General features: G+C 53.8%; 1 long non-coding RNA gene across 1 annotated transcript in view; it reads left to right on the top strand.

Annotated features, from left to right (window-relative positions):
* LOC116661208 overlaps positions 1–14,766 on the top strand; it is a 49,688-nt gene extending 34,922 nt beyond the window's left edge. Inside the window, exons 7-8 of the long non-coding RNA XR_004317027.1 lie at positions 13,399–13,473; positions 13,870–14,766. This is a non-coding gene — a long non-coding RNA (uncharacterized LOC116661208). The remainder of the gene's footprint in view (positions 1–13,398; positions 13,474–13,869) is intronic.
* Positions 14,767–25,850: the final 11,084 nt, after the last annotated feature.

The raw sequence follows: 25,850 nt of genomic DNA, 5'->3' as shown, positions 1-25,850 counted from the left end.
GCTAGATGCTGGACATCTGAGTAAAACAGGGTCAGTGTCCCCCGGGACTTCACAGAGAGTGCTGGGGTTGCCCAGGGCGCAGATCCCACCTGAGCCGGGCGAGGAGGCGCGCGGTGCCGGAGCGAGGGTAGCTGGCAGCTGGAGGCCGGGCAGACGTGGGGCCGCGAAGGGCCTGTGTGAACAGAGGTTCAGAGCAAGGAAGGGAGCTGGTTGAGGAACTTGAGCAAATACTGGGTGTGCTGGAGCACAGCACCTGTGAGGGGGAAGTGGCTGTGGAAGCCAGTGACCCCAGCCCGCAAAGTGCCATCAGAGCAGGCTCGTGTCCTTGGGGAGGTCACTGCTCCAGGCTGCGTCTGCCTCTTAGCCCACCCACTGTCCTGTTTAGGGTTCCTTTTCCCGTTTCTACCCGACTCCGTCTAACACCTTACCTTCACCTCGCCCACCCGGCTCCCCTCCGCCTCACTCTGACCCACGTCTCCAGCAGCATTTTCATCTGAGTCAAGTGTTAGGTGACAGTGGCGGATGAGCCCCAGGGGACCCACATCTCCATGGAGGTTCCTAAGCTTTGGAGGACTTCAGCCCCCAGACGCCAGAGGCCTGGGCGGGGCGGAGGGCAGGCAGTCAGTTTTCCCAGCACCTCTCAGGTCACACCGCCTGCTCAGGAAACGCCTCTGCCTAGGGGAGGCGAGAGCGGAGAGAGTGAGCGCTGGGTGCTCTGAGCTCAGGTAGGTGTGTGATTTCTTTCACCCGACTGGCAGAGGCCGCAGCTGGGTCAGGCCTGAGTCCGGATGGATGGGACTCTGCCGTAGGCTCTGTTTTTCTTACTTGGAGAGAGAAAATTCCAGGGAGGTTTTTGTTTTTTTCACATTTATCTCATCCCCGAAGAACACCATGAGGGGTCTGAAATACCCCTGGTGGGGGGCCAGAGGCTCCGTGTTTTAAGCTCTGAAGAAACAGCTCTCAGGTGAGTGCTGGGGCTCTACTTACGTTAGAACGACTCTGGTTTGCTGGAGCCCCGAGCGTGGGTCAGCTGAGGTAACGCTATTTTCCCAGCTTTCTGTAAACCTGAGGATACATTTGCATCTTTGTTTGTACAAATTAAAATAATCATTTACATACACATTTGCATACCGTAAGAACTCTGTGTACATAAGATTAAATTAATTAGTAGCTCTGATGTGTAAGTTGTATCTAAAAGCACCAACCATGTGGTCTTAGGGAAAGAGCCCAGGCTCTGAAGACTTGGAGGCGGAGGCGGGTCCAGACCCTGCCCCCGCCACCTGTTAGCAGCAGGGCTTCTCTCTGGGTCCTGGTTTCGTCGTGTATGAGCCTCACCTGTGGTTTAAGAGCCAGAGAGGTGAACAGTGGGTGCAGCGTCCCAGGTACAAGGAGGGTGTGTCATGTGAGCACCTGGGGGTTGTGACCCAGGCTCCAGGTGCCCCCCTCTCTGCTCCCCAGGGGTGGTCTCTAAAGAAAGAGAGGGTGACCCACTGGAGGGCTGTGAGAGAGAAGCAGGGACAAGCTGGCCCCCGCACGAGGCCCGACTCTCCCAGCGCGCAGGGGCCGGGACGATTCTCAGGTCTCACTGCTCTTAACCCGTGCGGTTCCGAGTTCGGAGATGGATCTGCGAGTGTCGGGGCCGCCGTCCCCTTGCCCCACCGTCCGCCTTCATGCTCACTGGAGGAGCCAGGCCTCTGCTGCTTCGTGTGTGGACCACGACGGGCGGCACAGAGCTGGCTGGAGAAGCAGACCCCGGCCAGGTGGTGCTAGCGGGAGTCGTCCAGAGCAGATGCCACCATGGAGCTTGAGGTGGGTGGGTGGGGGACGCTCTGAAGGATGCTGTGGCGGAGGGGGCTGGGGGAGGCGGGGGGAGCTTTCAGGATGGGAGGCAAGTCGGATCCCTGGGAGACAGTCAGGAGGGCCTGAGGCTCTGCTGAGGCCCTGAGGTCTTGGCCGACCCAAGGAGGGGCCCTGGTGCAACGACAGCCCGCGGGGCGGCTGCAGGAGGGCTCCCGCCTCCCTCGGCCGCGGGCTGGGTGCTGCGGGGAGCAGCATGGCTCTGGCCTGGATGCGCCATCAGATCCCGAAAGCTCTGCACCAGCGAGCTGGTCGGAGGCTGCCCTCCCCCAGCCGACGGCAAGCTCTCTCCTGAGGGGGAGCCTCAGTAACACTTCTCCCCGCCTCCTGCACAGGCGGCCCCGAGTTCCCTTTAAATGGAGGCCAAAAATATCCAAGGGGTCTTGAGCGCAGCTGGCCAGCGCTGCCCTCTGCGTTAGTCCAGCCCCTCTCCGCCACCCACCTAACCGTCTCAGTTTCACTTCTCACCTCAAGGTTCTGAGACTCTCCTGCTCTCAGACAATCCCTGAACTTCGCCGCGCAGAGACAACAGGCACCGTCAGAAACACCCCAGCACCTGACCCCATCGCGATGCCCGCATCTGCACCACGTGCCCTGCCTCCTCGCCTGCTCCCTCTGCAGCCGCCCTGCCAGTGTGGGCTGCTTGCCCTCCTGCCGGGGTGCTCGGGAGCCTGGCTCCTCAGCGCCTCGGGCTTCTGACCTCTGCGTCACGCTCCTGGCCCTGGCCTTCCAGCCTCTGCTTTTCCATGTTTTCATCTCCACATTTTTCCTGATCTCAAACCAGTGAACACTGCTCCCTCCACCACACTAGCGGGCTTGTTCTGCCGAGGCGTCTCCCGTTCCCTCCGACCTGACTTCTCAGCCGCATCGCCCAGTTTGCTTGCTCCCTCCTCCTGGAGAGCTTTCTTCACTTGGTTTCAGAGACACTGAAAATCTCTGTCCCACCGTCCACTCCTCAGGGTCCACCCCTAGTTTCTCCTGACCTCTCTGGGACGGGGAGGCGCAGGGCTCAGTTTTGACACCTCTGTCCTGTCTAAACGTGCCCTGAGCCATCTCATCAGCCCCCTGCCTTTGAACACCAGCGATTCACTGACGCTTTCTGTCTCCAGCCCCATCCTCTTTGTTTCCCTCCAGACAGGCGTGTCCAGCCATCTCCGCTTGGATGTTGGATAGATCATTTGAGAACCAACAAATTCAAAACCGAATTTTTGATTCCTGCCCCTCCTCTAAACCTGCTTCTCTCCTGTTTATCCAGCAATTCAGACCAAAACGCTTGCTGTCCTCCTTGACTTTTTCATACTCCACACCCCCAGCTATCAGCAGACTATCCAGGCTCGACCTTTGAACTGCATCCTGGACGTGGTTACTTCTCACTCCCTTTCCCGGACGCTACCAGGCTTGTTCACGCTCTTGTGCTGTCTGGGGGTCCCCGGCTACACGTGTCATCAGCAGCCCCCTTCCTGCCAGTGCCCTCACAGGTGGTATGAGGCCTGTTTGAAGACAACCTAACAATCTCCTAAGACACTGGAGAAGCAGGAGAGAAGAGTGAGCACCATGGCTAACGTCAGCTTTAGATGAAAAACATCACTCACTCTCCCATCTCACACACACACACACACACACACACACACACACACACACACACAAGAATTGAAAAAGAAAAGTGCATATCCAGTCAGGATTATTTATGTAAATGCTCTAAAGAATGGGCCTAAAGATATTTTTCTTCTGAGCAGCCTTTTGAGCAGTTTCTATCTTTTTCATCTGTTTTCATCTAAGCTGTACTTTAATGTCTTTTAACTGTATAGTTTTATGTGTCACCACTGATGCTAGTCGCCAGATAAACACAGCAGATCGCTGGCATAGATCTTCTTTATGGGGTATATATATACAAAGTTGCTTCCACATTTGTACACGTGCTCCATATTTTTGGAACCTGGAGCTGACAGGAGAAATAATAAACCAACTTTGTAAAGTAACAGATTCCCAATAATTTAAGGCACTGAAGAAATCTTGACAACCCTCTTTATTATGATGTATTGACAGCATTCGTTCAGCAGCAAACATTTATTTGGTTGCTACCTCGTTCTAGGCACTCTGCTAGGCATCGGAGATGCCACCAAGACTGAAATATGGGCCGTGCTTGGGACTTTTAAAGGCTGGAAAGGCAGGCCTGGGTATCAATGAACCGAAACAAAACAATGCAGTCATTTAAACAGAGTATCTCAGAAGCACAGAGGGGAGAGCCAGCGGCAGTTTCCAGGAGCCTGGTCAGCAGAAGCTTCCGAGCACAACCAAATTCAGGGGCTTCCTGGCACCGAAGAGTTAACGAAGGTAGATTCAGGGCTGAAAATAGCATTTATTCTACCTGAAAAAATAGGAGAGTAAGTGGCTGACAAGTTGCTCCATGTTTATTTCTTCCTTAAGAAATGGAAATATGACAAGCCACTGAGAACCATTTTTCCTCCTTGCCAAGGTCTGCCACCGGTGCACGCGGGCGACGGAAATAGCAAGACGTAGTGATGGCGCCTGCCTCCAGATACCTGAGGGGCTGCCGTGTGGAGGAGCAGTAACGCTTGCTTGGAGCCACTCCAGAGGGTCATGGCAGGGCCCCAAAGGCAAGTTAGAAGGAGGGAGATTTTAGCTTCGGTGAAAAAGGGAGCTGCCTCATGGGACTGGCTGCCTTGTGAGGCAGTGAGATCCCCGTCACCAGCAGGATTCAAGCAGAGGTAGGTGGCCTTGTCTGGAGGAGTAAGGAAGCTCCGCTTTCTTCTACCCCAGCGGTTTCTTTGCCGGGTGTAGACATTTGTGCTGCGTTAGGGAGCAGAGGGAGGTTTGGGGGCACAGTGGTGGCGTTTAGGACAAAGGATCCTCCCTTCTCCCTCGAGACCTGCAAGGGGACTGACTCTACCTATTACCCACGCAGATTTCTCCGCGTCTCTGGAGGGAAAGAGGCGTGAATGTTATCGTCCCAATCCTGCAGGGGAGGAAGCTTCCAAAACCCAGCAGGGAAAACGTCTACCTTCCGCTGGGGGGGGGGGGGCGCAGGAGGCTCACTGCATGATGAGATGGCGGGGCTCACGGATTCTCCGAAGAAAGGAAACAGAAGGACAACGTGGTGTTTATTTATAAAGCCAGTTTTACATACAGTGCCTGCCAAGGATTTAGTGCCGCGCTTCGAGTGAATAAATCCCTCCAGTGTCAGAGTCGTAAGACGCTGTCAAGCTGCCTGGGAGACAATGTGATCATAAAGTCTTAGAACCGAAATACCTCCAGTCACCTTGGTAAGAAAATAATCCTCTCTCAAGTGATGCTTTGAAGTTTAATGGAGTTGCTTCCCATCCAGTAAATGAAACGCGGAGCAGAGCTGCGGGGGGCAGGGCTGCCAAGCCGAGGAAGGATGCTTTTTGCCCTCTCCTCCCCGGACTGACCCCAGTCTGCTTTTATAGCCCCGTTTCCCATGACTGTCCTACAGGAAACTCACGCCGCATCCAAACTGTCTGCTCCACCTGCCTGGGAAGACCGTGGCGAAGAGGTCAAGCTGGTGGACCTGCCAGGGCTGGGCAGGGGGTGCCCCAGCTCTTAAACGTGGGTTTGGCTGTACAGGCAGCATAAAGTTAACGTGAAGACTAGGCTGGATTTGTTCCAGTAGCCAGAGTTGGAGCCAATGACCATAAATGTATCATCATGTGACCAGGGAGCCTGGTGTGTCTACCCATCCTAACAGTGAAATCCTGTCCGTGTCACCGTCGAGTCCACGCAGGGGCAGAGAGGGACAGGGGAGCACGGTGCAGTCTGAGGTCAGGGAAGGAGTCTTGGAGGCAAGAGATGGGGTCTCCCTGAAACAGCCTTGCAACCAAATGACATTTCAACGTGGGATCCGCCTGGAGAGAACCGAGTCTCGCTAAGACGACATCCTGCGCGGAAGAGAAGGGCACGTGTGCTCCTGCCGTCGCTGGGGCCAGCATCTCCACTCCGGCCATCGGGAGGGATCTGACCTCAGGGGCCTGGCAGTGCTATGTAACAAAGGCCGGAGAGATTCCGGCCGTGGAGCTTTGTGAAGGTGACAAAAGGACGTCAGTGTGACAGAGCTCACCACGTGTAGTGAGAACTATCTTTTCATTGCAGTAGAGAGCGAGGGAAAGAGCAGGCTTGCGGCTTCTTGTCACTAAGGAACGGAAGCTAATCCTTGCCGGGTTCAACCCCCTTGGTTTGATATAATCTGGATTCCAGTTGAGTGTCTCCCGTATTGACCTCGGCTAGCAACATCTCTGCTAGTATAAATACTCCTCTCTAAAGGAGTTTGTTGGCCAATGCACTTGTTCCAAAGGACAGTTTTTGAGGTCTGAGTCATTGTTAGCTGAGTTCTCGGGGAAGCTGAATTTCCCTCCATTTATTCCTCAGATAGCTGGTTGTGCTGACCTGTCAGTGAGGTACGCAGGCCTGAGCATCCTTTGACCCCTACCTGAGATGGATGGCGGGGGGGTGGTGTTGATAGATGGGAAATCAGACCAGAAATGGCCTGTCAGACCCTGTGGGAGACCTAGCCTTGAGCTTCATACTGTGGGCAGTGGGAGTCACTGAAGGCTATTAAGCAGAACAGTTGGTGAGTCTGGGAGCAGAACACTGAGGGTGGATGCTGAGAAGTGAAATCCTGGTCACCTGTGGGCTTGCCATCTGATTGAGTCTGGACCCATCTCGTACATCCTCCCAAGCTGAGCAGGATGCTGGTAGTGAAACGCTGGTTGCTCTCACAGCACGTAGACTCAAGGAGATTTTCAAATACTCAAGTTTGGAGGTTCAGAGTAGAAATTAATGAAAAAGATAGATGTTGAGGGTATAGGGGTACCTGGTGATGGGAATGGAGTTAACTTAATCTTTGGAAGGTCTGATTAGAAGGAACCATCACACAGAGAATCAAATTCGTTCTTTGTCTGCCTGGGAGCTGATGGTTTTGGCTTCGGCGCAACCTTTCGGCTTCTGAAGCTCGTGAGACTTCACGCTTCTAGGGAGAGTCTGTCAGTGGCTGGCCCAGCCATGGAGACATGGAGGGAAGCGACTTAAATGCAAACCTTAGTTCTCCGCAGTGTGAAGGCCCAGGTGATGGCCAGGTTTTGGTTTGGATGGTGGGTCCATCAGAGTGGATGGTGGGACAGTCGACGATGGCAAGAAGGTTAGGCACAGGAGCAGGCTTTAGGGAGAGAGGACCACCTGTTTCTAGCTACGCTGAGTAGGGGGTGTCATGAGACAAGGTAGGAAAAATGTCCATCTGAAGGTCTGGTAAGAAGCCCAGGCTGGAAACTTGGGTTCAGGAGACAGTAACTCGCGGGTGGCAGCTAAGATGGTAACAGAAAGCCCTCAGCATCTGTGAGACAGACACACTGGGCCTATGGCAACTGGGCATTCTGGGCCTTGGAAACTCATCCCCTCCCCGTTTTGACAGCTCCGCCAGATGCCAGCTGGGCAGGCCTGAGTCAGCTCAATGGACAGGCTGATACCCGAGGCTGATACCTGTCCTCTTTCTAGTAATTCCACGTCTTTGAGAAGGAAGTTTCCACTGTTAAACTATTGACGAGACAGTTCTCTGCCCCCTCTCAACCCTCCCACGAGTGTGTAGTTTAGTAGAAATATGTGCAAAGCGGTGGGGCCTCTCTTGGGCCACAGTGCGCCTGAGACGGGGGGAAAGGGGCAGGACACAGCCATTGAAGAATGACGCAGAAATTAACACCGAGATGGCAGAAAAGTCAAAATAAATCTACTTAAATCCAGCACTTGAATTCTTTCCTGGCGAAGCTGAGGAGCCTAACTTGGCAGGGCACACCCCAGGGACTCAACCCAGACAGGGACACGGCCATCCTCTCAAAACATCGCTCCCTTTTATTCCCTGTATCACACTCAGCCACATCTAGCCTGGACAGAGCTCTTTGTGGGTGAGGACCGAGGCTGCGTGTGCTCTGTCACTGCTTTCTCATGAGTTTTTACTGAATAACTCGTTTTCACATTTTCAATTCGTGTCACTGGTGGTGGTGGTGGTGGTGGTGGTGTATGTCTGTCTGTCTGTCTGTGCCCCCTTTGCATGGCATTTGCCCTTACCTGACCTGGGGGAAGTGAACTTGGGACAATGAAATGACCTCAAAACCAAGCTTCTGGCTGATATATCCAGGACTCACTGGGAATTAGCTGCAGAGATTAGGAGCATGTAATTTATTCCAATCAGAAGTCAGTACAGGATTTTATGCAAGAGAATGACATGGTTTTCAATTTTCTTTTGGAGCATTGGCATGAAATTCCATAATAAAAATAAAACCCAGACCCTTTAAGACTACCTTTGAAAGGAGAATTTCATGGTGGGAGAGGTTCCCGGAACTCAGGACCTTGATTCCTCTTCCATGAATTCCTCCTGCACGTTTCTCTGTGACGCCCACCGTCTTGGCCGGTTCAGCCCGACAGACGTGTCACTCCTGTACCCTGCCCTTCGCTCCCCTCCACACAACCCTGCAGCGAGGCCCAGCGCTCTCATTCATTGTTTCAAAAATTGATAAACAATAACTCAAATGAGACTTTATTAAAATTAAGATTTTTTAAAAAAATGACAGACATCTTACAGCAAATCGTTACCGAGCGTTTTGCTCCATGCAGGGGGTTATCTGCAGTGCGTGGGGTGCAGGACCTTCTTTGATCTTCAGCCCCGTGAGGGAAGTCCTGTGATTATTCCCATTTTAAAGACAATGACGGGGGGGGGGGGGGGTGGAGGGCAAGTAAATAACATCTCCAAGATGGCTCAGCCGATCAGTGGTGGAGTCAGGATATGAATGAAAGCATTTGCCTCCAGGGCTCTTGTTCTAAACTGCTCTGATATGCCGTCTCCTGTAAGTAAGCAGAAGGTAACGCACATCTAAGGAGTCTTGCCATCGATGGCTTGTCCTGGATTTTGGGTTCATGGTCCTCTCCATCAATAGTCAAGAGCAAGTAGGAAGAAATGCCTCCCTTTTTGCCCCCAGACTCATCCGTTGGTCTAGACACGCGTTGCCCAGGGTCACCTACCGCTTGAAGCCCAGGGCCTAGAGACTGAAGACCAGAGAGTGACGTAAAAGGAGTCCTCCGCCCCCATGCCTGCCTTCTGGAGTCTGGAGTTCAGCCTGCGGGATCGGCTCTGTCTGCGAGCTTGTCAGCAGCAGTCAGGTCCCTTTTCTGGGTCGGCCCTCCCTCCGCGGGGGAGCGGGTCTCAGCTCTGCATTTCCGTTCACAGAGCAAACCCAGGTCACACACGGGAGTCGCCACCTTGTTGCACTGTCGCAGGCTGCTACGTGGGGTGGCTGGGAATTTCCTCATTCTTCCAGGTAGAACCCGCCTCTGCCTCTCCCCCTCTTCGGCCCCACCCGTGACCTGCTCCTGGCTCCGTCCTGGTGCTGGCTGTGGTCTCCCGCTCTGAGTCCGTGTCACCTCGAGGACGGGGATCCGCCTTGTTTCTGTGGCATCTCTTGCTTTCTCACACAAACTACGTGTTCAGTGGATGAGCGGGTCAAGGAGTAAACTCAGTGTAGCGCAAGCCGATTTCTTAACATCCAGTCTCCTGCCCTCAGACCCGTCTCTCAAAAGGCCTCCTGCATTCTTTAATCTGTTGAGTATTTTAGGAAACATCACACAACTCAGTGGTAACTTAATATATTCCTGTAGACTCTCCCATTAATTACCTTGGTGATTGAACAACACTGGACGTATTGCCGTTTCATCGTGCTTGCCAGCATGTCATTTTTATTCTCATCCTGTTTCCCCACCCCCTCATCTGAAGTAATTTTTACTCTCTTCCATGTGGCACATTTTACCCCTCGTAATCAATATTAATTTCATTCTAAGATCCTATTTTGAGATATAGCTGTTTGCTTGGCTCACGTTTGGAGATGAAGAGGTCGTTGGTGGAATCTGTGCTTTCAAAGGAAACTTCTTACTGAGACACTCACCTGCCAGGCTGGCAGAGACACTCCCGTCTCCTTGCTGTACAGGCTCGCATCCTGGCGTGTTTCTGCTTCAAGGTGACCGGGTCACTCTTGGAGGGAGGGTGCCAGAGCTTGGGTGCAGCGAGCGTGGAGGGTGAGAGGGAACGGAATCCAGCAAGCAGGTGGTGTTGGCCCCGTCGCCCTGGATTTCTGTACAGTTGGCACGGTGGGGCTTGGCGGTGGGAGACGGAAGCACGTCTCCAAACTCTCAGAAGCATTTGACACTCTGTGTGGAGTGGAGGTTCTAGGAAGAAAGCCATCTGGGAGGGGCCGATGGGAAAAAGGGGTGGGGGAGCTGGGGAACCAAGATCAAAAGGTACCGTTCGGGAGAACGGACATTGGTGGGAAACTTCTGCCCCACGTTCCACGTACTCAGTCAGTTCAAGACACTCCATTCGTCATGACATTTGAAAGGGTTTGGAGAACTTATTTTTCATAGGATGAATAATGGGTAATAATGGTAAGTTACCTACTTACCATTCACAAAGCCGGGGTGTCGCTGTACAACTGCAGAACAGGAGCGAAATAAGAAATCATTTCTGTTCCTTCTGGACTCAGCGTTCTGAAAACTCAGAATGAGCCTTTCTTTTCTCGGCTTTTTTTTTTTTTTTTTTCCCGGTCAGGAGAATGTTATCAATTGAGTAATTATGCAAAGGTTCCCATGGGGTAAACGCAGAGAGTGGAGATAGCTCTTTAAAATGAGAGCATAAATAGCAGTGTGGCTTATTCAGAAAGGGGTCCCTCTGACTCATAAATAGACCCAGGAGATGATGGAGCAGAGAAAGGCTGACGTCCGGAGGATGGGGACGTCCCTCCATCTGTGTGCTCCATATTCACACACCAGTCTTTTTCTTTGTCCTCTTCTCTGTCTAAACAGCTAAATGAGAACTGCTGTAGCTTCCTGTCTCTCTCCCCCTTCCTGGTCCCATTTTCTCTTCCTCCCCCCTCTCCCCCATCTTCTTCTCTGTTTCTCTCCCTTTCTCTCTCTCTCTTCTCTCTCCTGTTCAACATTCTCTCCAAATTTTTGTCTCAGATTCCTCCCAGAATACAGGCTAATTAAAAAAAATACATAATTTTCTTTAGGCTTGATTTGTTTTGGATGGACTCACACATTTGAATGCTCATACTTAGAGCAGAAGTACTGACACAGGAAGAGACGATGCAGGAAAAAGTAGTGGGGGGGGGCACGAGAGGATGGCCGTGTCCCAGGTCTCTGTTGAGTCCCCAGGATGTGCTCTGCCAAGTGTGAGTCCTTGGCTTCTCACAGGAAAGAATTCAACTGTGAGCCATAGCTGAGTAAAAGCAGATTTATTTAGAGAGATGTGCACGGCGGGGCGGGTGGGGGACGGTTAAAGTAAAGGCAGACACACACTTCAGGGACAGAGTGCTGACTGGCTCGGAAGGCGAGAGGGAGAGAGCGACCTCGAGGCGCGGAGCCTCCAGTGTCCCTGCGCTGGCAAGCGGGGGGGTTATTCCAGCGACTTCGGGGGAGGGCTGGGGTCCCAGGGCTCGGCCCCGCCCCCTCTTTGAGCACCCACTCGCAGCTTCAGGCCGTCCTGGTGCCCGTGGGCGTGTCAGGCGCCATGCCAGCACCTTACATTGTGTGTAAAGTAGCTGCAGTTCCCCAGGAGGTCGAACCTCCTGCCACGTGGGCCTCCAGGTCTACCGGGAGCTGACTTTCCCGCCGTCTTGGTGCCGATTGCTGTGTTGTTGAGTGTGCTTTGGTTCCCTCTCGCATGCCAACACCTGCCTCACTAAGGGTTGGTGAGGAGCTGCTCACACGACTCGCTGTTCTTGTTGTTCTCGCCCCAGACTCAGCTCACCTCTTCCACAGGACACGTGTGTGCAGAGGGGAAGGGGGTGGTCGCCCGCCACGCGCACCTGGTTCTAATGTTGTCTCTTGTTAGGTGTGTGGCCTTCCACAGCTTGCCCGGGCTTCACATGTCCACCTTGGAGTAAAGAGAGTAATGTCCTCTTCTCAAGGTTGTCCCACGGCTGGTGAGATGGGGGCAGTTTTCACCAGCACACGAGTGTCCCCTGCCCACCAGCCCGGCCACCAGTGAGCGTGTTGCTACACCCCGTCCACAGCCCGCGCAGCTCTCTTTCCTCCCAAGGCGAGGTCAGTCTCTGACAGCTGGCTCTGCAGTTGTTGCGATGTAGAATCAAGGGAAAGAGGAAAAGGAGATGTAACCACGAGGTGGGAGGCCACAAGAAAGGAGCAGGAGACCAGGGCCTGCGGCGGGAGCTCGGCGTCTGGGGAGAACGTGGGGTGTTCGGAGAGGGCTGTGGGGCTGCTGGAGCGGTGAGCAGGTGTTCAGTTTGTTTTTAGGAAATATCGCTGTCTCTTCACGTAGTTTAGGAGAGTTGAAATCACAATCTCTTTAAAGACTCATTTATAAATTTCGAACTGTGATCCTTTGAACGAATCACCCCGGGGAGACTGGCCCCATGGAGACCCAGGCCTCAGTGCACGCGCCTTGGCGCAGGTGATGGGTGGATGCCGGGCCCCTCACGCACAGCCTGGAACACAGGCACCTGGTACGTTCCGCCCACTCCTCCCACCCCTGCGGCCTTGCCGACGCCGTCCCGGGCCAGGCAGGCAAAGCTCCGGGGCAGATGACGAAGGCAGTCGTGGATGCAGGTCACCCCAAAGCCCCCTTTGCTCCAATTATTTGAGCGTTTCCAGGGGAAATGCGTCTGGGGTTTGAATTATTTAGATAATTGATCTGAGTCTCCACTACACTTGCCCTCCAGTCAGAAGGCACCGCGGAGCTCGTTGCAAAGTTGGCTTCTGGAGTTTACTGCTCTTTCCTAGGTCGTTTATTGAAAATGACACATGAAATCTGATGTCCTCGAGCCGGCGGCCGATCATGAGAGTGGTCCTGGGTCCGGCTGGCTGGGCGTGACGTCCAGGTCGGCCTCTGGGCCGCAGCTCTGCGGGGATGGTCTGAGCCGCGGGCGCCCGGCCGGCCTTTCCCACTGACGCCAGCGGGGTCAGGGCTCTGTGGAGAGGATGGAGTTAAGGGGGAAAACAAGGAGGAAGAAGAAATAAAAAAATAAATAAATCACACAAAACACCCGTCGAGAAAGGAGACTTCGCCATCAAAGGAAACAAATGCAATGAAAGAAGGAGAGAAGTGTCTGACGGTTCAGACCTCACCGGGGGCCCGCCGTCTCCCCTCGTCTGTGTCTGGGGAAAACAGGGGGGGAGGGGGGAGCGTTCTCCCTGAGTTTTGTCAAATGAAAGATGCATAATGTGGGAATCAGCCCCCTCTGAGGAGGAGGTCTGCGGACGCGCTGCCCTGGCGGCATGCAACGATCATGCAGCCCTAATCGTGTCTGGTGTCGGCGCAGACCCACAGGGACGAGGAGGGAGGGGGAGCACCGAGACGGGGGACTCTAATCACGTACCAAGGGGCACCCCGGGCTCCCCACACCGCGGGGAGAGGCGCTGGCCGTGGCGACCTGGACGGACGCTAGGTTTTTACCTCGACACTCTCTGAAACTGACTTTCGATCATTACTTCTGTTTTTAATTTCCATAGCTTGATTCCCCCTGAAGGATTTGGGCGTTTGCTTGGGAACCCGTGTTGAATCCTAATCTGCCTGTCTCGTCCCAGGTGAGGCTGAGGGTGTGAGGGGCCGTCCGGGAACAGGAGCCCCTGGGGCCCGAGAGCCTGGCTCCCGTCACCTGACAATGGCCTGGCCACTGCCCCATTCAGGATGGGTTTGGGGTTTTCTCCAGCCTCATACAAATAAGTCTTCACTCTCAGGGGTGTCTGGGGGTGAGTCCCTTCAAAATCAAGCCTTGCCCAGGAGCCCTCAGGTGGCCTCTCACCATCCACCATCCTCTGTCCACTCAGCTCTGGATGGGGAGGCGACACGGCATGGTGAAAGCAACTCGCGCTTCAGAGCCAACGACCGGCTCAGCTCCCTACCAGGTGGCCACCGTGGGAAGGGGAGCCAGTTACCACCTGGTCCGCCGGACGGTTAAGCGGAATGTCTCTTTCTTTTAGGGGAGGTGACAGACACTGCGGCAGGACAAGGGAGAGGGAGGGGGAGCGTGAGCCTGCCTAACGCACTGCCTGGTGCGCAGCCGGCACTCAGCGCCAGGTAGGAGCACTCAGCCGTCCTGCGGACACTGAGAGCCGGCTGCTTGCCGGACACTCGGCTGGACACTGGGGTCACAGGAGGAAAAGTGTGCATGCCACAAGGAACGGCTTGGGGATCTCAGGTAATTTTTCATCTCTTGCGCATAGAAACTGCAGGCAGCACTAATTTTGAGGAAGGCGGCAGCTATGCCTGGAGATTGTCGTGCAGAACATTTTTGACATGTTAATGACATTCTCCCACCACGGAGCTGCCTCGGCGGGCCTCTGGGCTGGTTCACATCACTGCTGATTAAGGAAACAAACACAGGGGCTTGTAACAGGCATTGTTTGTGAGGGCTGCTGCTGCGGAGTCTCCGAGAAGCCCTGCGGGTGAGACACAGACGGTCTAAGGGAAGGCCTAACGTCGTTGTTCACTGAAGGGCTGCGCAGGTGGGGCCCTGCTGTAATCACGACTGCATCGCAACCGCTTTCAAAAGACGTTTCCGGTCTTAACTGGGAAGTGATTAATGTATAAATCGCGAGCATCTCTAGCAGAAGTGAATGGAAGGAGGTATTTGGGGATGGGAAAGGAGTAAGGTCTTTATCTGTGCCCCATAAATCAGCGCTTCTGAAACCGCGTTGTACAGGGATCGCCTGGGACTTGGGTTAAAATGCGGATTCTGATGCAGCTGGTCTGGGGTAGGGCCTGCGAGTCTGCATTTCTGAAGCTCCCAGGTACCGCTGGTCCCCGGACCACACTGTGAGGAGCAAGGCACGGCACGTCAGCACTGTCTCTGCCCCCGACACTGGAGGCGCCCGATTCATTCAACTTCCTTCCTGGACTGTGTTGTACACTTCCCTGGTTCTGCTTCCGCTGGGACTCCCGTTTGATCCTCCAGGTGCGCCCTCCCCAGCGTCCTGGAGGCAGATCTCCCAGGAAGACTCACAGACGCCGACTCCCGGGGGCTTCCATCCAGAGCGCAGTGGGGGAGAGGCTGCGCGGCTCCCCGGGGTTTCATCAGCGGGAGTTCCGTCTCCTCGGGCTGCGGCCCCTCCCGTGTTTGGACAACGATGATTAAAGGCCCACATGTTTCCAGCCGAGTGCTGGAGACTGGCTGGCAGGCTTGAAAAGCCAACTTTGCCAGAGGTTGATAAGCACTGGGGAAATATTTTTCATGCTGAGCAGGACTCTGCAAATTGCCCAGCATCTGGAACAAATTGCTGTCTGGGTACCTGGGCTGCAGAGAAGCAGGTGAGAAGAGGCTGCTGTCAGACCGAGAGAGAGCCTCCTTATGCTGCAGGCGGGAGAGCGGTACCTGCAGCCCCGGGGATGCTGCGGGGTGTCCGTGCCGCTGCTGGGAGCCGCAGCTCCCACGTGGAGCCTAGAGGGGCAGCGGTGTGAGTCTGCTCGCCGGCAACCCAGGGAGTAGGGTTTTGCAGAGAGGGTGGGAAAACGTGGATTCGGGACAGGGGAGAGGGACTCACCGTGGATCGGGGTGCCTGGACCACACTGAGCTCTGAGTGCCAGACACAAGGGTGGCACAAGGGATCCTGGCTAAGCTGGCCCCTGCAAGGGCCTCTTGGTCCCAGGGCCCTGGCCTAGGCCCTGTATGCGTTACTCTGTGAATCCTCATACCGACTCTTTGAAATAGGTATGTTCTTTTTTATTCCCATTTTATTGATGAAAAAATTGAGGCCCGGAGAAGTGAAGTGAATTGCCCAAGAATATGCCCCTGGTGGGCGGAGCTAAGGAAACAAGCAGCGTCCTGTGAATACAGCAGCTGCAGGTTGTGGAGGGACAGGTGGCGTGCCACCAGCAGTCCCTTCCCCAAGCACTGTCCTCCTGCTGGCCACCACGCCCTCCCTCCCCGGGCACTCCCTGCCTCCAAGCACCCCCTCTCCACTCCCTGCCCCTGCCGTCCCACGTCCACACAGGACACATCCTGCCCCGGTTCTTTTTCCTTGTTAATGTCCACCCTCCCCTGATCGCTCCCGGAAACCGGCACAGCCTGCTTTCAACACCTCTTAGCTGTGTGCTCTGAAGTGACCAAGAGGCCAGCTGGCAAGGCTGGTGGTGCTGGTGGTGCTGGTCCGTCTGGTCCCCTGCTGGCAGTGGGCCGGCTCAGGCGACCCGGACTGTGCGTCCTCCTCCCCTGCAAGGGGGCACTCACAGAAGAGGATGCGGGCACCACTGACTAGCAAAACCCTAGTTCTGAGCTAATAACGCACAGTGACTCCCCCTCCTCCTCCCAGTCAGCAGCGGGGGAGGAGATGCATTCAACCCAGCGGCAGCGAGGATTCGTGCTCTTGGAGCCTAATGCTGCTCACCAAGCCTTTCACTCGCTTTTGGTCAGTTCCTTCTCCGGGTTCTCCCCGGCTCTTAGAATCTTTCGCCAATATTTTATCCCTTCCTGTTTCTTTAACAGTTTCTTTTCTTTTCTTTTTCTTTTTCCTTTTTTTTTTGGCATTATAGGTTATTAGAAGATACTGAATATAGTTCCCTTTATTTCTTTCCTTTGTTTCCTTCTCCTCTGCCTAGAGGCATACTGCTCCCCATGTGGGGGGCCAAAAACATGGCCCCCCAAAGAGATGAGCCTCCTAACCCCTGGCACTGCGACTGTTACCTTGGACAGCAAGGAGTGAGCGTCACCTTACACGGCAAAGATGGAATTAAGTTAAATAGCGTGGAAGAAGGCGCTTACTTGGGAGGGCCAAGTGAGGCCCTGAATGCAACCCTAAGCGACCTGATGAGAGTGACGGGGGTGTTCGGGGACAGACACCCCAAGGAAAAGGCAAACATAGACGTTTGCAGTTGTCAGGATTCTCCAGGGCAGGAGACGTGAGAGGAAACAGACAGAAAGGGAGAGGGGCTTGCTGTGCGTTGCCACAGGCCTATGGGGGCCCGGAGCCTCGCAGGGTCTGACCTGCGCCTCCGCGGGCCGGGGCCGGGGGGCTGGCGGAGCAAGTCCCCGCCTCGGGGCAGGGGAGGGCCGGCGTCCCGCCCAGGGGGTCGGGCAGAGAGGGCCGGCGCTCCTGCCTCTGCCTGTGTGACCTGCGTCCGCCCCTGGTGTGTTCCCAGGAAAAGGAAAATAGGAAATACCTCGGTTCTTAGTCACCCGATAAAAGGGTTTTTGACGAGAGACAAAAGGCGTGATATAAGCAGGACTTTCATTAGTGAATCGAACCGAGTAGTGAGAGATCGTACACGCCCGAGGACCTGGGGCGGGCCACCCGAGGGGGAACACGGTGCTGCTCCCTCGCTTTCTCCTGCTTTTATATCCTGGTTCTGTGATTGATTTACTGATTGATTGATGACTGGCAACTCAAGTTCCCTGTGCTCTGGTTGACTGACAGCTCAGGTTCCTTGTGTTCTGGATGGTTCCTCTCCCCTTGCCCAACACTCGTTGCTATCTAAACTACCTAACAAGGGGCTAGGTGGTGCCCTCCCACACTGGGGCGGGTCCCCACGGACACACCTGGGAGTCAGGTTTAGGCAGGTGTCTGGGCGCGCAGCGACCCAGCCAGGGGGCGCACACAACGAGCCACCACAGTACAGGAGAGGTTCAGCCGCCAGACAAGGATGCCAGTGGTCCCTGGTGGGGGCTGGGGGAAGGGGCAAGGATCAGACTTTCCCTTAGCGCCTTCGGAGGGAGTGTAGCCCCGTGGACACCTTGATTTTCGCCTCCCGGCCTCCAGAGTCATGAGAGGATACATTTGGATTGTTTTAAGCTGCCCCGTTTGGGGGAGTTGGTGGCAGTGGCTCTGGGGGATGGAGGCATCCTTGCTGTATACAATCATCTTTCCCAAGTACTGTCTCCCCCAGGAGCTGCTGACTGTCTCTCCCGCTGTTGCCACGCAGGTTAACCCTCTGAGTCCCCCCACCCCCATGCTTCCCCTCCCAGCCCTGCCTGGGGCTTCCCTGCCCTGAGACGAGGGCACCAGCATCCTCTCGACCATCCAGCTCATGGCCAGCTGCATCCCTGCTTCCTTCCTCAGTGACATCACGTCTGCTTCTGTCCATCCTTTATTTTGGGCTTCCCTTCTTCTGCCAACTTTTGAAACACGGGTTCCCATCTGGCTTCCCACCTTGACACCCCTTTCTCCTCTCAGTCCACATGCCCCCTATCCAGGTTTTGGTAACAAAGGCCCGTGGTCATGTGGGCGGGCTGTGCTCGCATCCTGTTCCAGACCTCAGTCCCCTCTCCCCTTCTGCTCCCAGCTCCCACAGACCAAGTGGACATTACCCTTTCTGGGTGTGGCAAAATCAAAAGCAGCCATCACACGATGCCACCAAACCAAAGTGCACTGAGTTTATCAGAAGACTCTGCAAGATTCAGACACACGAGCCTTAATCAGAGCCCTGCCTGTCAGCTGTCCTTGTTCTCCAGACACCCTTCGTCCTGCGCTGCGATGGCCCAGCCGGGGGAGGGGGGGGCACCAGAAGGAACTTCCCTGCAGTGGAGGTTGTGCAGACTCAACCCTTTCACCAGGTAATTCCGTCAGCGTTTCTTTTTTTTTTTAGTTGAACATCGTTTACAACGTTGTGTCAATTTCTGGTGTACAGCACAATGTTTCAGTCATACATGAACATATGTATATTCATTTTTATATTCTTTTTCACCATAAGCTACTATAAGATATCAAATATAGTTCCCTGTGCTATACAGCATAAACTTGTTTATCTGTTTTATATATACCAGTCAGTATCAGCAGATCTTGAACTCCCAATTTATCCCTTCCCACCCCTTTCCCCTGGTAACCATAGTTTTGTTTTCTATGTCTGTGAGTCTGTTTCTGTTTTATATATAACTTCAGTTGTCTTTTTTTTAGATTCCACATATGAGTGATATCATATGGTATTTTTCTTTATCTTTCTGGCTCTCTTCACTTAGAATAACATTCTCCAGGGCCATCCATGTTGCTGCAAATGGCATTGTTTTATTGTTTTTATGGCTGAGTAATATTCCATTGTATAAATATACCACAGCTTCTTTATCCAGTCCTCTGTTGATGGACATTTAGGTTGTTTCCATGTCTTGGCTATTGTATATAGTGCTGCTGTGAACACTGGGGTGCAGGTGTCTTTTTGAATTAAGGATCCCTCTGGATATATGCCCAGGAGTGGGATTACTGGGCTGTATGGTAAGTCTATTTTTAGTTTTTTGAGGAATCTCCACACTGTTTTCCATAGCGGCTGCAGCAAACTGCATTCCCACCAGCAGTGCAGGAGGGTCCCCTTTTCCCCACAGCCTCCACAGCATTTGTCATTTACAGAGTTCTGAGTGTCCAATCAGTGTTTCAAGCCCATTCAGTAGTTCCTGAAAAAATGTGAGACTGTCGTCGAGCCTGGACCTCAAGTGACCAGGTGACACATTCACTCCCCCAGCTGCTGTCGAAGAGAAGGGATCAGCAAGAGGACCTTGAGAGGAACGAGTGAGGCTCAGCTGCTGTCCAGCTCAGCTGCAGACGTGGCCCAAGGCCCTGGACAGCACAGGGCTTTGTGACAGGCTGGGAACAAGCGCCCAGTAACTGCTAGCTGCTCGAGTCTTGCCTCAGGTCTTCATCATCTTCACTATACAAAACCGCTTTCTCCTGTTTTTTCGTCTTGCTCAAAACTGTTCTCTCCAGAGCTACCGGAGTGACTGGTGATTTAACACACAGATCTACACATATTGCTCCCTCTTTTGAGGTTGCCCATCACCTACAGGACAAGAGTTTCTTAAGAAAATAACTGAGCTCCTCTGTGTATGGCCAAGCTCTCCAGCCCCTGGCATTTTCTGACGCACATTTTACTTTCTGTCTGTACTAATGTGCGTGGATTCTCACTGGAGGGGGAGTGCCCCGCCCCCGCCTTAAACCCACATCTTCCGCCACACGGCTTAGCTCACGTGTGCCCCCGTATCCTTGTGGGCTCAGCTTGGTACCCCTCACTCCCAGCCTCTGCACACACCAGGACCACAGAACTCACCGAGTGCACACGCAAGCCCGCGTCTGTCTCCCTGCCGCCTTCTCCCCTGCGTGGGCCAGGCCGGCACACGGTAAACGTCCAGACGTACGTGCTGCGCCTAACTGTCTCCCTGTCGAGGTTGACGTGCTCTCCACGTGGGCCCACGGAGACCGTTGCCTTGCACTTTGGTGAACTGGGGAAGTGGGAGAAGGGCTTGCACAATCCCCTGGGTGTGTGTTCTGGTCTGACGCGGCGTGGACAGCATCTCTGGAGCTGTGCAGGAGAGGCTGCAGCAATACGAACAAATCATTAGGAAGCAACTGGTCCGACACGATTAACACATAACATTTGAGCTCAGTTAAGGTGACGGGGCCAGGTGGTTAAATGCAGAAGACTGGCACACCTGGCTGACACAGGTCTGGCAGGAGGAAATGGCCATGGGGGTGGCCACGAGGGCACAGCTGGAAGGGACAAGCACGGTTGCTGGTGGGGCCCAACTCCAGGTAGATGCTGGGGATGGAGAGGATTGCCTCTCATTCAAAGAGATCTTCTGTCCTGGGGAGGCATGTGAGACAGTCTCCCAGCCCAGGAAGGCACATGAGCTTGAGCAAAGCAGGGTAGCAATGCCTCTCAGTTGCTAGGGTGGGTGTGGAGGGCTGGACTCAAGTCCTGCAGGGAAGGAGAACCAGCCGGAACCAAGGAGCGGTGACCCAGGCAGGATCTCAGGCATCTGCGCACAGCATGGCAGGGGTTGTGGTCAGGATGGACTTGGAAGGCGGTGATGAGGGTGCCCAGGGCTGTTGTAGGCACCGTCCCCAACCAGGGAGTGGCAGCTGGCCACTGTCTGGAGCACCCGCGTCACCAGGTTGGAGAAGGCGGCTAATTCTGAACTTCTCTGGGTGTCGCTGGCCCTGCGGAGCCGCCCTGGCTTCTCATTCTCAGATGCAGTGTCATCTCAGGGACAGGAATGCAGCATCGTTTAAAAAGCAGCTTTCAGGGAAAACAAGATCTGCTTCCACGTGGAACGAGCACGTGGGTTGTGAGAGGCGACCTGGTTTCAGAAATATTCTAATGTCTTCCACCGAGAGGAGCACTGCTTTCATTTGCGCTGTGGCTGCCACCTCAGGAAGTCGGGCAAGTCCAGTCCCACTGGGCGTCCCGAGAGGCGGGCCGCCCCCGGGAGGTTCTGCCTGTGGGGGCTCATGGGGCCTGAGGTTCCAGTGGGGAGAGTGAGGAAGGCAGGGGGCCCCTCCCGCCTGGGGACCTCACCATCCTGCTTGCTCCTTTCTGAAGCATCACTTTGTCAGGCTGCCAGACCCCAGAATGGCCCCGCTCTCTCTCCTCCCTCTAAGCAGGGCTGGGCTGGCACTTTGCTATGACACTTTCTGGGATTTCCTGGGAGAGCCCATGGTCCTCAGTCACCTGCCCACAGGCTGTGCGTCCTCCGTCAGGGACATGCTTCCTCATCTCCCGTGGGCTGTGGGTGAGCTTTGTTCCCTTCCGTGGGGACTTGCAGAGCAGCCGCCTCTCCGTCTTCTGGGGGTTTGGTGCTGGTTCTTCATCTTCTCCTGGGTTGGTTGCCCCCGATGGTAGATTCTCCATCAGAGCCCTCTTCCCCTCCCGTACACTGTCAGGGAAGCAATTTATCACTGCATTTTAAAAAATCCTCATTAAGGCAAATTAAGGCAGCAACGCTGGCAACAGAGGGCTTTTGAAAAAAATAGCATTCATGAAATATTTATTAAAACAGCCATTGTAATAAATATTTGAAAACCAGTTATTAACACGCAATCACATCAGTGTCAAGCATACGTTATACGCCGTCTCTTCCACTAACTGAGTGTCAGGGTCAGACGCCCCGTCTCCCGGTGGGTCAGCTGGAGCCCAGCGTCCATGTGGCTTCCCCGAAGTCTCCGCCAAAGGAGGCTCCGGAACCCAGATCGTCCCGAAACGGAGCAGCTCCCGGGGTGCTCGGGCCTCTAGCAGCCCCTTGCCCAGCCGGGCAAAGACTCAGGAGGCTGGAGCAGCAGCGAGTTAGCAAAGTCAGCGTCGGCAGGAAGGAATTACGGGCCCCCCGCCCCCCACGACAGAGGGCCGTACCTGCCAGCATTTACGATTTCTTTGGGGATGAGACTGATAGACTCACAGAACTGTTTAATTCCGGGACACCCTAGAGACCACGTGGAACCAGCCCTGAGCCCAGCCCAGTGTGGTCTTTGCAGCCCCACACCTCTGTCTCCTTTCGGTTTGTGTTCCCTTCCCATAAGCCTCATGTGTCTATGTGTGACCCCAGCCAGTCGTAGTACCTGCAGACCCCACGTCTGCCCGTGACACACCCAGGACCCTCGTGAAGAGCACAGTGCGAGCCGGCCAGCACGACTCCCCAGCCTGCGCCTCCGAGTCTGCGCTCAGCCCCACCAGCCACTGTCCTGGCCGTGTGTTCTCCCATCTCCATCTCTACCTCCTAGTTGGCTATTTATTTGTCTTTTCTCTGATGCAAAGAAATTTTGAAGCGGAAAACACAAACAATCCATGAACCCTCCCCCGGGAACAAACCTTGCCATCGGCCCTGCTCTGAGGGCCTTACTGGTTGCTGTTGGCTTCCTCCGTTCTGCCCACCGTGCCGTGGGTTCTCCCCGCCGCAGGGGCGTGAACCTTTCTTGGGTTCTCTGTGCTTTCTCAGCTCCTTCCAGCAGTGGGGCTGTTCCCTTGCCTGGAGTGCTTTTCCCTCCATCTGAGCAATCAGCCACCTTCTCCTTTTTCAGTCCTCAAGTGCTACCTCTTAGGGTCACATCCTTGTGGTGGGCATTCATAGCTCCCCGACCTGCTGACGTAGACCCCGTCACAGCTGTCGTCTTATGTTTGTTTGTGGGATTATTCGACCAACATCTGTGTTTCCAACCAACTGTAAGATCCGCGAGCAGAAGGGTCTTGCTTTACCCCTCTTGGGACTCTAGCACCCAACACAGAACCTGGCACATAGCAGGTGCAAAACAAATATATTTGTTGAGTGAATCAATTAAGGAGGGAATGAATAAATAGGTGGATGTCCCACAACTATGTTCCCTCTGGGCATTTTGCATAAACACCTACATTTTTCAATATTTTATATATTTTTTAACTGAAGCATAGTTGATCTACAATGTCGTGTTAGTTCCCCATGCTGCACAGTAAGACCTTGTTGTCTGTCTGTTCTGTGTACAGTCATTTGTATCTGCTAACCCCAAACTCCTAATTTATCCCTCCCTGCTCTTTCCCCACAGGTAACCAAAAGTTTGTTTTTTTGTCTGTGAGTCTGTTTCTCTTTTGTAAATAAGTTCTTTTGGGTCTTTTGCTTTTAGATTCCACATGTAAGTGATGGCACATGATACTTGTTTTTCTCTGTCTGACCTACTTCCTTAGTGTCATCATCTCCAGGTCCATCCATGTCGCTGCAGATGGCATTGTTTCATTCTTCTTTATGGCTGAGTAGTATTCCATTGTGTGTGTGTGTGTGTGTGTGTGTGTGTGTGTGTGTGTGTGTGTGTGTGTGTGTGTATATACACCACATCTTCTTTTATCCAGTCGTCTGTTGATGGACATTTAGGTTGCTTCCATGTCTTGGCTATTGTAAATAGTGCTGTGAACTTTGAGGTGCATTTATCTTTTCAAATTGGGTAAACTCCTACCTTTCAACATCAAATAAACCACTGTACATGATGTTATTTACTTAATGCACAAACCCAAACTATAGGCACGTTCCTATGTTACTGTTCCCATTAAGACAAGATTCAGAGGCTCAGAGAGGTTGGGTAATTTGTTTAGGGCCACAGAGCTGGTGAAGAGTAGGTCCTGGGCTCTTGACTTCTGATTTTATACTCTCTCTTTCACATCTTGCAGCCCCCTCTAAAGGTAAGCCCACCTATGAAATATTCCAGTGTATACACAGTGGTGCGTATGTGCATATACAGGTATCTTGGCGCTGTTTCCTCCACTCACTCCGTCACTCACTTCTCATGACCATCACCCAAGGTGCCTTGCATCTGGCCTGAGGTAGGTTCCTTGCATCAGTAAAAGCATAAGCAAAAGGCAGGGGTAGAAACTGGCTCTGGAAAGTGGAGCTTGGTGTGCTTTGTACTGTTCAAAGCAGAGTTCCAAGCAGGCTAGGAGAGGGGACCTCACTTAGATGGATTCAGGTTTCTGAGCCCCTGACAGTGCCAGAGCCTGCAGAGATGCCGCCACAATGTTCCAGCAAATGTAATAGTAATAAAGCTGTTCAAACCTGATGAGGGGCCAAGCCAATTATTACTTTTCAATACAACACAAGCTGAATGAGTTGCCACTGGGGCAAGATAATTATCCTGCAAGCTTTCCTGAAAGAACAGAATAAACTCCCATTCTATAAACTACAATCTCAGGCAAAGGAAAGGAAGAGAATAAATCTTAATGCCAGGAGAATAACAGATACAGTAAAATCAATATTGATTATTTGGAGGAAAAGGCAGTAAAAATGTTAAGTTCTAAGGCTAAAATTATACCAAAAAGCTGGAGTTTAAGCACAGACTAGGGCTCAGGAACGCATACAAAGCATCTTCCGAGCGCCAGTACAGATGTTTTATTTCTGGTGTCAAGGCACTCTGCTTTATGGGAGGACGCGGCCGTGTGTCTGGGGTCCTCAGGCGGGGGAGGCAGGTCAGCGCCCCAGTGGCTTCCCTTAATTGGGATCTCGTGGGGTCCATAAATCTCTTAACTTTGTTTTTGGCCCTGTCATATTTCTCTGGGGCTGTGGGAGGACGAGGGAGATCTATGTGTCCTTGACATCGATAAAAGTGAAAAAGAGAAACAGTGGAAACAGCCAGGGAGAAGCCAGCTCAGCGACTCCTCCTGGCCGTCTCTCTGCAGCGAGGACGAAAGCTGTGTCTCTGTGGAGGGGAGCAGGCGTTCAGAAGACTTGACCGTAAGTTGGAATCAAGGACCGTTCACCCAGCAATGAGCGAGCATCTCAGAGGGCTTTGCTAACACTGCAGGCTGGATGCGTGCTTGTTCGCCTCTGGCTCCTTCTAAGAAACCACTGAAATCTAAGCACAGAACTGTAAAAAGGAGCAAAATCGCATGTAAGAACTGTGAGAAGAGGAGGCGGACATGGCTGTGCCCCCAACAAACAGGCAGTTTAGCGCACGGCGGGTTGAGGAACTGGAGAGCCAGCAGCGGTGAAAGGCAAGGAAATTCAGTTTGCTTGGACGGAGAAAGCGGCCTGCAGCAGCTAGGCACCTCCAGCTCCACCTGAGAAAACACTTGGGTTCAGTGACGCCGCGGCGGGTTTCCCAGGATGCGAGGTCCGTGCTCTCCTTGCACAGTGGAGCTGAGCGAGCCGGGAAGAGGCGGGGGAGGAAGGGCCGGCAGAGCAGACCCGCAGCGCCAGGGTGGAAAGGGGAGAGGGAGGCGGTGTAACAGTGGGAGAGACACAGCGGATAGAGCCTGCTGGCACCAACCGGTCCGACCCCTGCTCCAGCTTGTCCCTTAACCCGAGGGACCCTGTCTCTCAGGCCCCGGAGCCCCGGTGCTTCTCTAAAGCAAGGAAGGAAGGGTGAGGGGACAGCTGAGGACAGCCTGGAGGCTGCCACCCTCTGGACCACGATCTGTCCGTCACCTGGGTTCTGTCCCTCAGAGATGTTCCCTGCCATCAAGGCCACTTAAAGTGGTAAACTCAGTTTCCATCCAGATGATATAGGCACATGGAGGTAACTCAAACGTATCGAGGGCTGATGGTGCAAATAAACTGTCCCTGCACCCCACCCAGCGCCCCCCGACATTCCCAGTCCAACTGAGGTCCTTTCAGGGCACCCACGCTCAGCCTTGACTACACACTCTGATCACCTGGGGATCGAGAAAATCTCAGCGCCCCAGCCTCACCCCGTGGGAGTGACAGCAGCGTCTCTGGGATGGGACCAGACATCAGTGCTCGCTGCAGCCCCCCCAC

This window comes from Camelus ferus, chromosome 33 (genome assembly GCF_009834535.1).
Source record: "Camelus ferus isolate YT-003-E chromosome 33, BCGSAC_Cfer_1.0, whole genome shotgun sequence".
Classification (NCBI taxonomy): domain Eukaryota; kingdom Metazoa; phylum Chordata; class Mammalia; order Artiodactyla; family Camelidae; genus Camelus; species Camelus ferus.
The sequence above is the reverse complement of the archived record's forward strand: the minus strand, read 5'-3'. Positions and strand labels throughout refer to the sequence as shown.